Raw genomic sequence first — 13,532 nt, forward strand, 5'->3', positions numbered from 1 at the left:
GTCGGCAAACAGATTTGAAGATCCTCATGGTGTAGCCGAAATTTTCAGTATTCGTTCCCGGGAAACATAGTTTGTGCAAGTGACAATGACTTAAATGAGACTACCTGATAAGTATAAGGCAGGTATCTCTTCTGAATTCTAAAGTCTGCTACTTTCGTTTCCCATATGTTTAAAACCACATATCGAGAAAGTTACGACAATCTACGAATTAGCGTCATTGTTAATAACGGATAACAGCACTTTGTGTTGAGGGTTTCCTGAACTGTTGACTGCAGTTCAATGATTTCCTACACTCCCTATCGCTGTCGCAGGTACTGAAAGATCTTTTTTGAAACTTAAATTAATAAACACCTATTTAAGAAGTATTACGACTTAAACGCCCCCACGGCTTAAATGGCGAGCATATTTGTTGAGACGGGGATTCGATCCCGCGACCTTCAGATTACGAGTCGAATGCCTTAACCACCTGGCCATGCCGGCCCAAAAATAAAAGTGCCCTGATCATTTCTTTACCCTGGGGCACCTAAACTGGTTATTCCGCTACTGCTTCCGGAGTAATGAAAATTAGGTATTAAAATTCTACTTTTGTATGCGTATAATTATAAATTTATAAAACCTTAATTAGCAGAAATGCGAAGTAAACACGTGTGCAGTGTAACAAATGTTGTCACTTTTGCTAAGCACAAAAAGTTCCAACAAACTTCTTGTAGTCAACATACAAGTGCAATTTTCTGTATGGTTTCTGTTCTGACACATGAAAATAGTCCTGACTAAAGTTGAAAAAGTTTACGACTATTCGTAGTTTAAGTACATGTACTGTTTCTTCCTGTAATATTACTTCCCTGGTTTGGTAACTGTTTGCTTCGGAAACAGTTAACCTTTATTCAAAAACTACAAGTTCCCTGCTGTTTATTACTGAGGTTTCTGCTTTTTTTCTTTTTTTTTGCGAATGATAATTTTATTATAACTCTCACAAAATGAGAAGGTAGAGATTGTTGTTGTTTAGAATGAAGCAAAAAGCTACACAATGGGCTATTTGTGCTCTGTCCACCACGGGTATCGAAACCCGGTTTTTAGCGTTGTAAGTCCGCAGACATACCGCTGAGCCACTAGGGGACGAAAGTAGAGATAATTTATATCAAAGCAAATTTTATTCGCTTCTGTGAATATTTTCGCTTTAAAATAATATAACAGAACACCCTATTGGGTGCAGGAATAAATTCATGTGGCAGTTAATTTGTGACACATTTGTCTTTATTCCTGCACACTGCACAGTATAAAAGATGGCCATTATACCTGACAAAGTTACAAATAACTTTCTTTGCATGAATTACGTTTTCAAATATTAAGAAAATTAATAATTACCCTTAATAAGTTTATATCTACTGAAAAACTGTTCATGTTGTTTGATTAGAATAATTAAAATGTCTTTGCGAACTCTTGAAAATTACACATCAATACAATGTAGCACATAATTATTCATACTTTTCACTGAAGTAAAATTCATCTAGTCCTCTAGTCTACATGTTCCCAAACGTAGACCTCCTTTGTGATGATCTGTTTATAAATTCTTTCATAAGCTCTTCTATATTTATCTTGTCGACCTCATCTTTGTGAGTGTGACAAACTGCCACATGGTTGAGGCGGCACTAATACATAGTTCACCTTAACCACGTCTTCAACCGTCTTAATGCAGAAAAGCAGCGTTCACATTCGCAGCTGGATACTGGACATACAAGCAAAATTTACATGGGAAGAAACACTTCACTAAACATCTGCTGGCTTGTTTCATGCATTTTACAGTAAGCATCCTTCGCACCTTTTAGAGATACTGCTTTTGTTGTTCCTTTGAACATGGGCAACTGAAACTCGAGCCATTGTGCAGAGATTTATGGATAGAAGTTTATAACTGAGTTGTCAATCTTGCCAGATGTGTTCATGTTTTTAAGTGCCAGATATTGCCTCAAGTCATTGTTGTCTGCATTGAATCTAGTGGTCAGATGTTCTATGACTGTGTCCACAAATTCAAAATATTGGCTTCTGTAGTAATCTCTAGCTGTTGCAGAATGGTGTGCTGAGCCATCACCTGTGAACTTTCTGGATGGTCTGCGAATGCGTAGTAGTTCAATAGGCACCAGATCTAGGGAAGTTACCTTTTTCTCAGGTTCATCAAATATCTTGTTGTAATTTTCCTCTGTTCGCAATACCCGCAATTGCTCAAGTGTCATTGCAGATGCTTCAATCATGCCAGATACTGTCGCCGATTTTGCTTGAAATGCACGGTTTAGTTTCTCTAATGCAGCTAATAGATGCTGAGCCATCAACAACCCTAAAACTGTTTTTACTTTGTCAAATCTGTCCAGCAGACCTCGTGCTTTCACTGCTACATCTGATTTTTCATTTGCTAATTCAACAATGTCATTGTAGTGATCATTAGCACATGTAATTGCAGATAGGCGGCACAACCAGCGTGTTGGACACAAAGATTGTCTTGTATTTGCCTGACCTCTGAAACAAGACACTAAGTTCGTGTACCCACTGGATAGAATCTCGAACACATTCACAAGCTTCAACCGCATGTTACATTATTAAATTAGCTTTGTGTGCTCTGCAGTGAAAAATAAAGCTGACGGTTGCTTCTCTTTATTTTTGCCTGGCATTCTTTTTTCCATCGTGTAGCTGAACAGTCACCGGAGTTACATCAAGTGGACCTTCTGGAGATATAAAGAATCTGTGCTGAGAGGAGGATTGGTGTTTGTTGAATTTCTGTTTTGCCTTTTTCCAGTTGTAAAAACCGGTGGATATGAAAGTATACTCCACTAGCCTTTCCAATTTCCCTGTAAAAAGGCCTCCATTTTCTGCCTTGGCACAATAAAAGCAAGTTACTTTTTGAGTCTGATTGTCGAAGTGCAGTCATGGGAACGCATCAAATCACTTGCCCTGGAAGTTGATATTTTGAGATTTTGCTTTCTGTCGTGGTATTAGTTATGCGTCTGGATGATATGGCTTTCCACACTGTATCTGTGGAATGTCAGATTTTTCATTACTGCACAAACTTGTTTCACAACTATGTGGTGGTTCATGATGTGCAATAGTTGCACAAGCATTTTCAGACTCGTCCTCTGATGAACATAGTATTTTCTCTGTATGGCAAGTTTCTATTCCTTTGCATGAGGTTGTTGGATTATCTGCATCTGCATCGTCACTTGTAGTACTAGTAACTGGCTTGCAGAACTGTCTAATATCGAAATGTTTCAGACGCTTGCTTGTCATGATTGGAATATGTTTCCCAGATGACTCAACAGGCTAAAATACAGTCTTTATTGAAAAACTCTAAAGTACAACGAACGAAGATAGAACAGAATGGAAGTAGGGCTGAACTGTACAATGTATTTAAGTCGAACGCGCGAACCTCACAGTGACTACCCAGCCGACTGACCGCCTGGGCATCGCTGGGACAATAATGTGTCCCAGTTACAACACAAGTAATTGCAAGTTTCTCGAAAAATACTTAAACAATCACAAATATATTATATTCCTGTTAAAACTCATCAAATGACAAACACGTTGTGATATAATGTGTATAAGCACGTCTATTAAATAAAAACACCTGAACAAAACTAGCAATGCAATTTGAGTAGAGCAGTGGTTCCCAACCAGGGGTGCGAGATAACATTTGTTTTGGCCACCTTCACCTTTATCCTTAAATAAATAATTATTGTAAGGGGTGCGAGAGCATATTAAAATTTTTTAGGGGTGCAGAGCATAAAAAATGTTGGGAACCACTGGAATAGAGGCTTCAGGCCGTTGAAATCGCTCCTTTTGTGTTCTAATTATACAAGAAAATACAATATTTTTAAAATCTATGATAAGATAATATATTGTTCTTTTACCATAAAGCACCAGCACTTTATTAGAGGGCGGTGATAATCTGAAATTTCATGGTTTAATGAGGGCCACAAACATAAGCCTAATGAGCTCTGTTGTAAAATCGAAGCTCAGACTAAAGGGAGCGGAGGGGGGTGATGTAGGGCGCGTCTGGATCCGAGCGGCCCGAACCTGTCGTTAACTGTACACTAAACGTACACTGTGGTCAGCAGATTCGGCAGCTAAGGAGAGTAAGGCGTTCGACAATAAAACCGGCTAGACATGCATAAGAACAAACGGCGAAGGAAAATCGCAACATATACACATAAGATTGATGCAGCTACAAGCTACAAATGGCCTGTCAGATCTAGATCACAGGAGTTTACGCTTGGGAGTAATATTTTCGAATTTCATGCTCTGTTCAATCTGTTGTGATGAAAATTTTACTTAATCTTACACTACGTACAAGACGTAGGTAGATTCTGTGATAGTGCTTGCAAGCCTTGCATATATACTTAGGCCTACTGACTGATACTTACGAACTATCGCTTAGATCGAAAAGCTTAGAAGCACACCTATATTAAAGATGTACATTTCGGCTACTAAAAAGCCTACATCTAGGCTTAATTATGTAATTCGATTGGTAAGAACACGAGAATCACAAGAACAAACACACAATTTGTAGGACTGTGATGCAATAAAACAATTCAACAGACCAAACTATAGGGGGGATTATTGTATGCACCATACCCCCCACCTAAAATGAAAGGGGGGATGTATCACCCCATCCCCCAGGATCTTCGACCCTGCTCAGGAAATATAGTAGTCTTGTAAGCAGCTATATTTTAATGCTATAATTTCTTAGCTAGAGAACGTAGAACATTCAGAGAGTTCGAAGAATGTGATGTTAATTTTTATTATATTTGAAGGTATACTATAAGTACGAGATGGTTGTGAAGGGATACGAATCAGTTAATGCGTCAGCTATTGTGTTTGCTCTGATTTGTTTTATGCGAGTTGTGATGTAGTCCAACAGCAAAGTAACGGCGGTTCAAAACAATATGCAAATATTCAAGTTTATAGAACGTCTAAAGACGAAATAAAGTAATTTTTTATTGTTAAGTGGAATGAACATTGAATTCTTTTCTTCGGATCGTTTAAGAGAATCAGTCAGCGAAGAAACAAGGAACAATACTGTTGTCAAAGTGGGGCATTATTTTGGTGAAAATAAAACTGAGCGTCGATGAAATTACAATTGTTAAAGATGTTCAAGAATCCAAAGAATAAGAGCGAAGCGTCATTTGAGATGAAGTTATTAAGACAATATTGGGAAGAAATTTACAGAAAATTAAAACGGAGCCTATAAGAAATTTAAAGAATATTTTTAAAAGATCAGGAAAAAAAAGATAAAAAACTAAAGGAAGATCAAGAAAAATATGGCAATAATTTAAGAGTTAGGAGAAAGAGACATTATTTAAAAAAAATTAAATCAAAAAGAAATTTGATTGAAGATAAGCTTGGTGAAACTATTCCAGACATACAGAGAAATTATAACAATAAGATTGGAAAGTATCGAAAGGTTGTATTGACAAAAATAATTAAGTCAGAACTGAAGTATAGAAAAATATTATAGAAATATAAAAAGAAAACATTTAAAAGAATAAAATATCCAGAAAATAAATTATTAAATATAAATATTAAACGAGCCAGACTTCTTTTTCGCATTGGCTAAAGCGTTCCAGCCTTACATATAATATACTACAAGATATGAAATGGGAAAACTTATTTGGCCTACACTTAGTATTGTTACTGTTTTGTCATCTGTTTTTGAAAGTATATCCTGAACTACTCCAATCATAATATTACCAAATCAAGTTACAGAACTTAGATTTAACATTGAGCAATCGAGAAACCAACAGACTATGACGAGAAGGCACAATAGGAATCATACCAAGCTCAGTTTGAAACCATTTCCAGAGAAAACTAGTGAAATAATGAACAATAAATAAGTCGTCCTGCTACCCTATTTAAAAGGAACGGCTTTAGCAACATCAGCTAACCTTCCAGCTGAGAATCATAACAGCTATCAAGTATTGGTGCCCGCTTTAACCAACAGCTTTGGAGTGTTGTACCAGAAACAAGTACCTATAGCAAAGTTACAGAATAGGATACAAAGGAAAAAAGAGACCTCAGTCAAATTTGTAAAGGATTTGGATTTTTTTCCCAGTTATTTTACTTGGATACTTTTCGTGAAATGATGGATTCATTGGCAAGTGTAGATACCATAACAAATGAGAATATTTTAACTAGGTTGAAGTGAAGCAGATGTACAAGAAGCTCTGCATTTGACGATAGAAATGAAATCCAGTCAGGTCGCAGATAAACAATTAAAAATACTATCTCGAATTTATGGAATCATCAGACCGAATAGTATTGAATCATCAACTCTCACTGATGACAGTTAGAAGAAACTAAAAGAATTAGTTACATAACTAGTGATACATAATGAAACGAGTAAACCACATGATAATAAGTGTTTCATATGTAACTTGAAAGAGCATATTGCCAATAAATGTAGTAAAAAACTGAACGGAATAAGAACGCCTCCTAGAAAGTGCCAGAAAAATGAAACTATTATAGATGTAGTAAATCTGTCTATTAACACAACAAGGAAACAATACACTAAGGACAAGCCTCTTTGTGCCCAACCAGAGCGAAAGAACAAACAAGAAATAGCTTGACGTATGTGGTAAAGCTCAGCTAAGAATACCCATCTGACCCAAATGAAATAAAAAATTCATTATTTAAAGAAACCTGTCCATGATGCCAAGGATATATTGATAAGAAGCATTGCAATATTTTCATCGATTTAACGATTTTGGTTTTATAACTACAATAATTCGACGTAATTGGGTAAGAAAGATGAGAAACTGCGTATTGGTATAAAGCAAAATGAAAGAGTAATTCAAGCAGTAAATAAACATAAGTGTCCAGTCCAGTAGGTAGAAAATTATTATAGGAAACTTCTTTACTTCTCATGATGTCTGGATAATTGACATAAAAAAAATGCATATTGAGAACTGACTTCATTTGGGATATGGATGTGAGATAAGGCCAGCTTCCACCAATAATTTCATGGTCTGTGACCACAAAATCCATGTGTACTAAATGGCGATTACTACTTCAGAGACAGAAATTCCCATGGCAACAATGATAACAATCATTGTACCAGGGGCCTGGCATGGTCAGGTTGTTAAGGCGTTCGACTCGTAATCTAATGGTCGCGGGTTCGAATCCCGGTCGCACCAAACATGCTAGCCCTTTCAGCCGTAAGGGCGTTATAATGTTATGGTCTATCCCGCTATTTGTTGGTAAAAGAGTAGCCTAAGAGTTGGAGGTAGGTGGTGATGACTAGATGCCTTCCCTATAGCCTTACACTGCAAAATTAGGGACAGCTAGCGCAAATAGCTCTCGTGTAGCTTTGCGCGAAATTCAAAAACAAGCAAACAGACATTGTACCAGGACTTGTAAAAAAATATATTTACATCTAGTGACCAGGCCATAATAGAACCAAATGCTCCAGTACGTTCTAACGGATTAATGGTTAGGAGAACGACTCTGAGCCTGAAGATAAAATGTCATCATCAGGACCGTGAATACAACAAATCATAAAATTGAAGTCAAATATTGTTATGGGACTGTATAGGTAGTACTTCTGTATCAAATAACATGAAACTTAATCACCTTCGACGAAAGATATAGGATGTTCGATGCTAAACCTTTACACAAGGACAATTTAACCTATAACTTTTTTGTTTTACAAGAGATGTATGATCGAAGCTATGGTTCTACAAATGATCAATGCTAGCTGTTATATTACGCATGGAATAAAAACAGCTTCTCCAGCGGACCTCATGACTTAGGCCTAACAAGTAAAATAACTCACAAAATGTATACTGGATATTTATATGTTTGTTTTTATTCTCTTACTTCCGATCTCAGAAATTCATGTTGTGTTCAACAACAAGAAATAAAAAGGAAGTAAAGACTGGAGTATAGAAAACTCAAAGAAAACTGATAATGTTAGAAGTTTGTTCCTGAATATTTTTAACTGATAAACTAGGGGAGGAAGACAGTTAACACTAGTTACTCCATCTTTTGGGTTACTTTTTTTCTGATCAAATAGCGAGATTTGACTGCCACGCCTATAACGTACCCACATTCTCAAAATGCAGAATATGAGGGCAATGAGATGTAAATCATGAACCCTCGAATTCACAGTCCAAGCGCATTAATCATTAGGCTATGCTCTGCTTAAAATATAAAGAAACTTAAGGATATGATATTTGAATTTTCGCCTTATTAGTAATTTATGATTTTTCCCAAACGAAATATAACTGTATATTCCGTTTTGACCATTATTAAAATGAAATCTTAGAAAAGAAAACAGAAATACACTGAGTAAGCTGAAACAACAATGTACACGAAAATCATTAACGGAAAAATTTCACGAGAATTAAATCCTTCTACCAGTTTAGGTGGCTTGGCATTGCTACGTTGCGGATTCCAATCCCCGTTACACCAAACATAATTGCCCTTTTAGTCGTGGATGCGTTAGAATGTGATGGTCAATCCAACTATTCGTCGGTAAAAGAGTAGCTCAAGAGTTGGGGGTGGATGGTGATGACTAGCCGTCTTCCCTCTAGTCTTACATTACTAAATTAGGGACAGCTAGTGCAGTTATCTCTCGTGTAACTTTGCGCGAAATTCAAAAAAACAAATAAACTAAGTTAGATATTGCTCAAATTTGAGGTTGCTGTGGGTAAAGTAGTCCTGCTTTGTAAATTATATATAACATACACATCTTGAGAAAACTATCTATCTAAAATAATTCAACAATTGCATACAGAGTCAACAAACTAGTTATTTTGGTGTCATAAAGCCGAAACGTAATGAAAAAGTGTGAACAAAGGCCAAAGCAATTTGGTCCTTTAAACAGAAAGATTTATTGTTAACATTTTAAAGTCATGTTCAAAATTAATTCAAGAAGGGCTGATAATATCATGTTTCGAATTCATAAATATTATTAATTTTTTGTTTATTTGTTGTTAAACACAACAGGTTGTCTGTGCTGTGCCCACCATGAGTATCAAAACCCAGTTTTTAACATTGTAAGCCTTCATAGTTATCGTGGATCCATATTTCATTCCAACCAAGATTAATAAAGATTAATAAAACCATTGTTTAATTCAAAATTGTTACAGAAGATTCAATATAAATTCAGAAAAATATTTTTAATTAGAAAAAAATTGTCAAAAAATTTTATCCATACATAATTAGAGAAGGTTATAATGAAGCGGTACGTTATGATTTGTGGTGCTCATGTGGACATGTTTAACACCTTATTATTTGGTACACAGAGAATTTTTCACAATTTTTCAGGAAGTTTCACCACAGCTTGTCTTATTGGCTAGATAGTTATTTCGTAGTCCTTTTCGATGAAAGATGCTTTTTAGTGAAAATTTTAAACAACACAGATTCAAAGAACACGGCATTTTGACGAAAAAACCTTTAACATTCTTCATGGAGTGGAGAAATTCTCGCACAACCTAGCATTTATGAAAAGAAAACAGAAATACACTGAATAAGCTGAAACAATAATGTGGGTGCGTTAGAATGTGATGGTCAATCTAACTATTCGTTGGCAAAAGAGTAGCTCAAGAGTTGGCGGTGGGTGGTGATAACTAGCCGTCTTCCCTCTAATCTTAAACTGCTAAATTAGGGACAGCTATCGCAGATAGGCCTCGTGTAGCTTTGCGCGAAATTCAAAACAAGTATCAGAAAACTGCATAGCACGTGAAAGTGTATCAACACAAATGTTATCTTTTTGGTAATATCCCAACACAATCAATAATCACATAAATGAAGGGTTCTTTGAAAGCTGGGATAAGTTTCAAAGGATCAACCGGAACTTTCTGGTTATGTTTTTCTAACAATAGACAGATATGACTAGTTTTGTAAAACTGAGGAACATATTGCCTAATTTTTGACCAAAAGATATGTCTCCTAATTTTGTCATTTGTCATGTTGACATCTAAGCGACCCATGAGAAGTTCATGAGCAACTTTCAATATTTTAAATTGAAACCCAATTTGTAACAACGATTTGATAAACTACAGCCCAGTCTTCTGCAGCTGGGTACATTTGGTGGTCTCCATATCCTCATAAGTACACTATTTTTGAAAAAATAACAATCTGAAATTCTCTTTAGTTAAAAAAAAAATGTCTTAGCTAAATCTATAATGTCATCCTTCGAACACATGTAATCCATTTGTTTTTGGTTTAATTTCTTAGCCTAAGCTTCAGACACAGAGGGAAATACGTCTGGCATGCATATATCTAAATGTTGTTGTTTTTTTTCCTGTACGTGTATATATATATATATATATAATATACATATATACACTTATACACACACACACCATTATGGTTGTACTAAATTCCGTTACACCTATTTACATCCGGCATGTCAGTAATGAAGTATTTAATACTCAAAATGATTACACCCAAAAATAACTGAAAAACATGCATGTTTTTACGCACATGAAAGCAAACCACAAGCAATCAGTCGAATTTCAAGGCTTCTTCTTTTATAATAGTTCATTTTCCTTTTATCGCCTCCGCCAACTAACTCTCAGGTAATTTAATAATTTCTTTAACAATACTGACAACTCGGTTAAATTTTCCCGAACAAGAGAGCTTGAGAGAAAACAATTTCCAGATTTTCAGAGGTCGTGATAGAAAATAATTAAGTTATTTAGTATAGCAAGGGAATTATGGAAGAGTGACGTCACATTGAGATGAGGAGGATGGTAGCAGCAATGTTTTGAACGTCGAGCTGATTTGACTTAGTGGCACACGATGCAACTAGAAACGCAGGAAGTGTTTTATATTTGATTAACGTATTTTCTTAAAATAAGCATGGTCGTGCGCCGTTAAAAGGTCTTACAGCAAACAGGAAGATACCTTCACTGTGCAGGTTATTTTATATATGTTTTAGTCTTTCAGAAACTTCAGAACGGTTCTGACATCTAACTAACCACGGTGCGAGAAAGATAGGCATGTCTTGAAGTCTTCACGGAATTTTGTTTGCATTTGTGAAAGATAAACGGTTTAACGCTGCTTGTTAACTCTGTTATTGTTACAGATCGGAAGGAGCAAGACGTGTATGAAGAGATGCCTTTTGTCGATGATGAACTTTTCTGGTTCGCGGATGTCGATGGAAAAATAGTAGACTTGTCTTGTTTGGTAAAGTAGATATGTCGTCCTATTTCCATTATTTTATTAGTGTGACTAATAATGTTTGATTTTACTTTTAATGTTGGAAATAAACAACCTTATAACGCCAAAAATCTTCATTCTACAGCTTTTTCAGAAGCGTTCACTAAAACTTTTAACAAAATATCTTGAAGAAGACATAAAGCGAAACATTGAATGTCTAATAAAATGAAAACAACACTTTGATGTTATAAGATCGTCTATTTCTAGTATTAATATGTTTTCTATACATCAATATGCACTACAGAAACTGAATAATCGACTTATCTTATGAAGTTCGACTAATTACTCTATTCTTTCTTGAGATTTCGTTATTTATAAAGACTAAAGGTCAATATAAGACATTATAGTGGTGAAGCTCATGTAGTTTCACTGTGAATAGTTCATTACTGTTGTTCACTGGTGGTTGATATACTACATATACTATATGGATTACTTTATTGTTGGTATTAAATATTGTTGTCTAATATAGAAGCTGACGTATTTCATTTGTTTAGATTATCTCACTCTTTGATGATAATACGATATTGTTGTCCAATAATGATTGATCTCTTTATTGTTAACAATAAAACACTGTCTTCCGATGAAAATTGAATTGCTTCTCCTGTTAAATGGATCTGTTTACTATTGGCAAAGCGACACTGATAAGTATTAATACGCTTTATGGCATATACGAGTTTTCTGATAATGGATAATTTTCTGATAAAGGAAAATTAATACGCTTCATAGGGTATACGAGTTTTTTATTGTTGCTAATTTTATATTGTTTAATGAGAGTTAAGGTGCACCCTCTATTTCTTGTTGATAGTGTGTTTTGATTAGTGTTAATGAATTTAATCTGTTCAATGGATCTAGTACTGATAATGTAAAAAATTTCAATGATAATTAATGTGCTTGCCCTTTATTTGTTGTCAGATTAATAGGTTATGTCATCAACCTAGTTTAATTGTTAATTAAGCATTATTTTTAATTATCACCTACTAATTAGTATTTCTTATGCTTTAACTGCATATCTTTTGTCGTCTATAGCGAAGTTCCGAAAATAACTATCTTTGTGGTGTTAGAAGCCGAGATTCGATCCTTGATCCTCCTAATTTGAAGGGGAGGACTCTGATGTACTATCCATTTATCTCAACTAACTTAACTGAATGTTTTAAAGAGCAGTATTGGCTGGATATACTGAGTGTATCACAAGTTAGGTGAATGTAGAAAGGTGTTTTTATCGTTTCTTTACTTATGTAGTTCCTATCACATTATTTTACTGTTATTGCAATTTATTGTATTGTCTTTTCTGGCGCTGTGGGAACTATTTCAGACAGATTAATGTTACAGAACTTGGATATTTATTATGCTTTTGGTTTGTTTGCTTGTTTTTTGAATTTCGCACAAAGCAACTCGAGGGCTATCTGTGCTAGCCGTCCCTAATTTAGCAGTGTAAGACTAGAGGGAAGGCAGCTAGTCATCACCACCCACCGCCAACTCTTGGGGTACTCTTTTACCAACGAATAGTGGAATTGACCGTTACATTATAATGCCCCCACGGCTGAAAGGGCGAGCATTTTGGTGCGACCGGGATTCGAATCCGCGACCCTCGGATTACGAGTCGCACGCCTTAACACGCTTGGCCATGCCGGGCCTATATTTTCGTTCTAGAAGAGATGTATGCTGTGTGTGATAGACGAGTCTGTTTACAATTGATGAAACAGGACTGGTGTCCAGTGAAGTCTGTTGTACTTCAAACATGTATTTATAAACTTACCTGTTTAAGCAATAAACATTTTAATAAAATTGCTTGTAAGTAAGAACACATAAAAACAAAAGTTGCGCAGTGCCACTTCTGTGTACGCATGCTCGAGGTTAAAGAATAAAAATGTTATTCGTACGTTGTTGTATTTGTTATTTTCTTATGAACAAGATCGATTTAAGTTGTTGTGAAATAAAAACAGTCTAACTGAGGTCACTTGGTGGTCAGTTTTAGCGGAGAACAAGTTGCTTTTACACACATACATTTTTTTATTTTTGTTTCTCTAAATTTAGGTTCGAATTTTTGTTTATCGATTTGCCTCTAACTTCTGGTTTTACCGTTGACTTATTGTTCAACTAAAGGAACGTAAATGTTTTTTTTTTCGTCATCATTTCCACTCTCAGTGAAAGATGGAAGTTCGAATAACCTAATGATAACCTGTAACTTTGTGATGACCATTACACGATGTTCTATGAAAGGAATACGAATAGACTTACTGATACTGGTGTCAACATCGATATAATTCTCCGGATATGGCAGATAACATGTTTTAGTCCTTGTGTGTGTGTGTAACTGTCATCAA

General features: G+C 35.5%; 1 long non-coding RNA gene across 1 annotated transcript in view; it reads right to left on the reverse strand.

Moving 5' to 3' along the window:
* Window positions 1–9,156: 9,156 nt before the first annotated feature.
* LOC143237060 (uncharacterized) overlaps window positions 9,157–13,532 on the reverse strand; it is a 28,844-nt gene continuing 24,468 nt past the window's right edge. The window contains exon 4 of the long non-coding RNA XR_013019854.1: window positions 9,157–9,476. This is a non-coding gene — a long non-coding RNA (uncharacterized LOC143237060). The remainder of the gene's footprint in view (window positions 9,477–13,532) is intronic.

This window comes from Tachypleus tridentatus, chromosome 13, assembly GCF_004210375.1.
Source record: "Tachypleus tridentatus isolate NWPU-2018 chromosome 13, ASM421037v1, whole genome shotgun sequence".
Taxonomy (NCBI): Eukaryota; Metazoa; Arthropoda; class Merostomata; order Xiphosura; family Limulidae; genus Tachypleus; species Tachypleus tridentatus.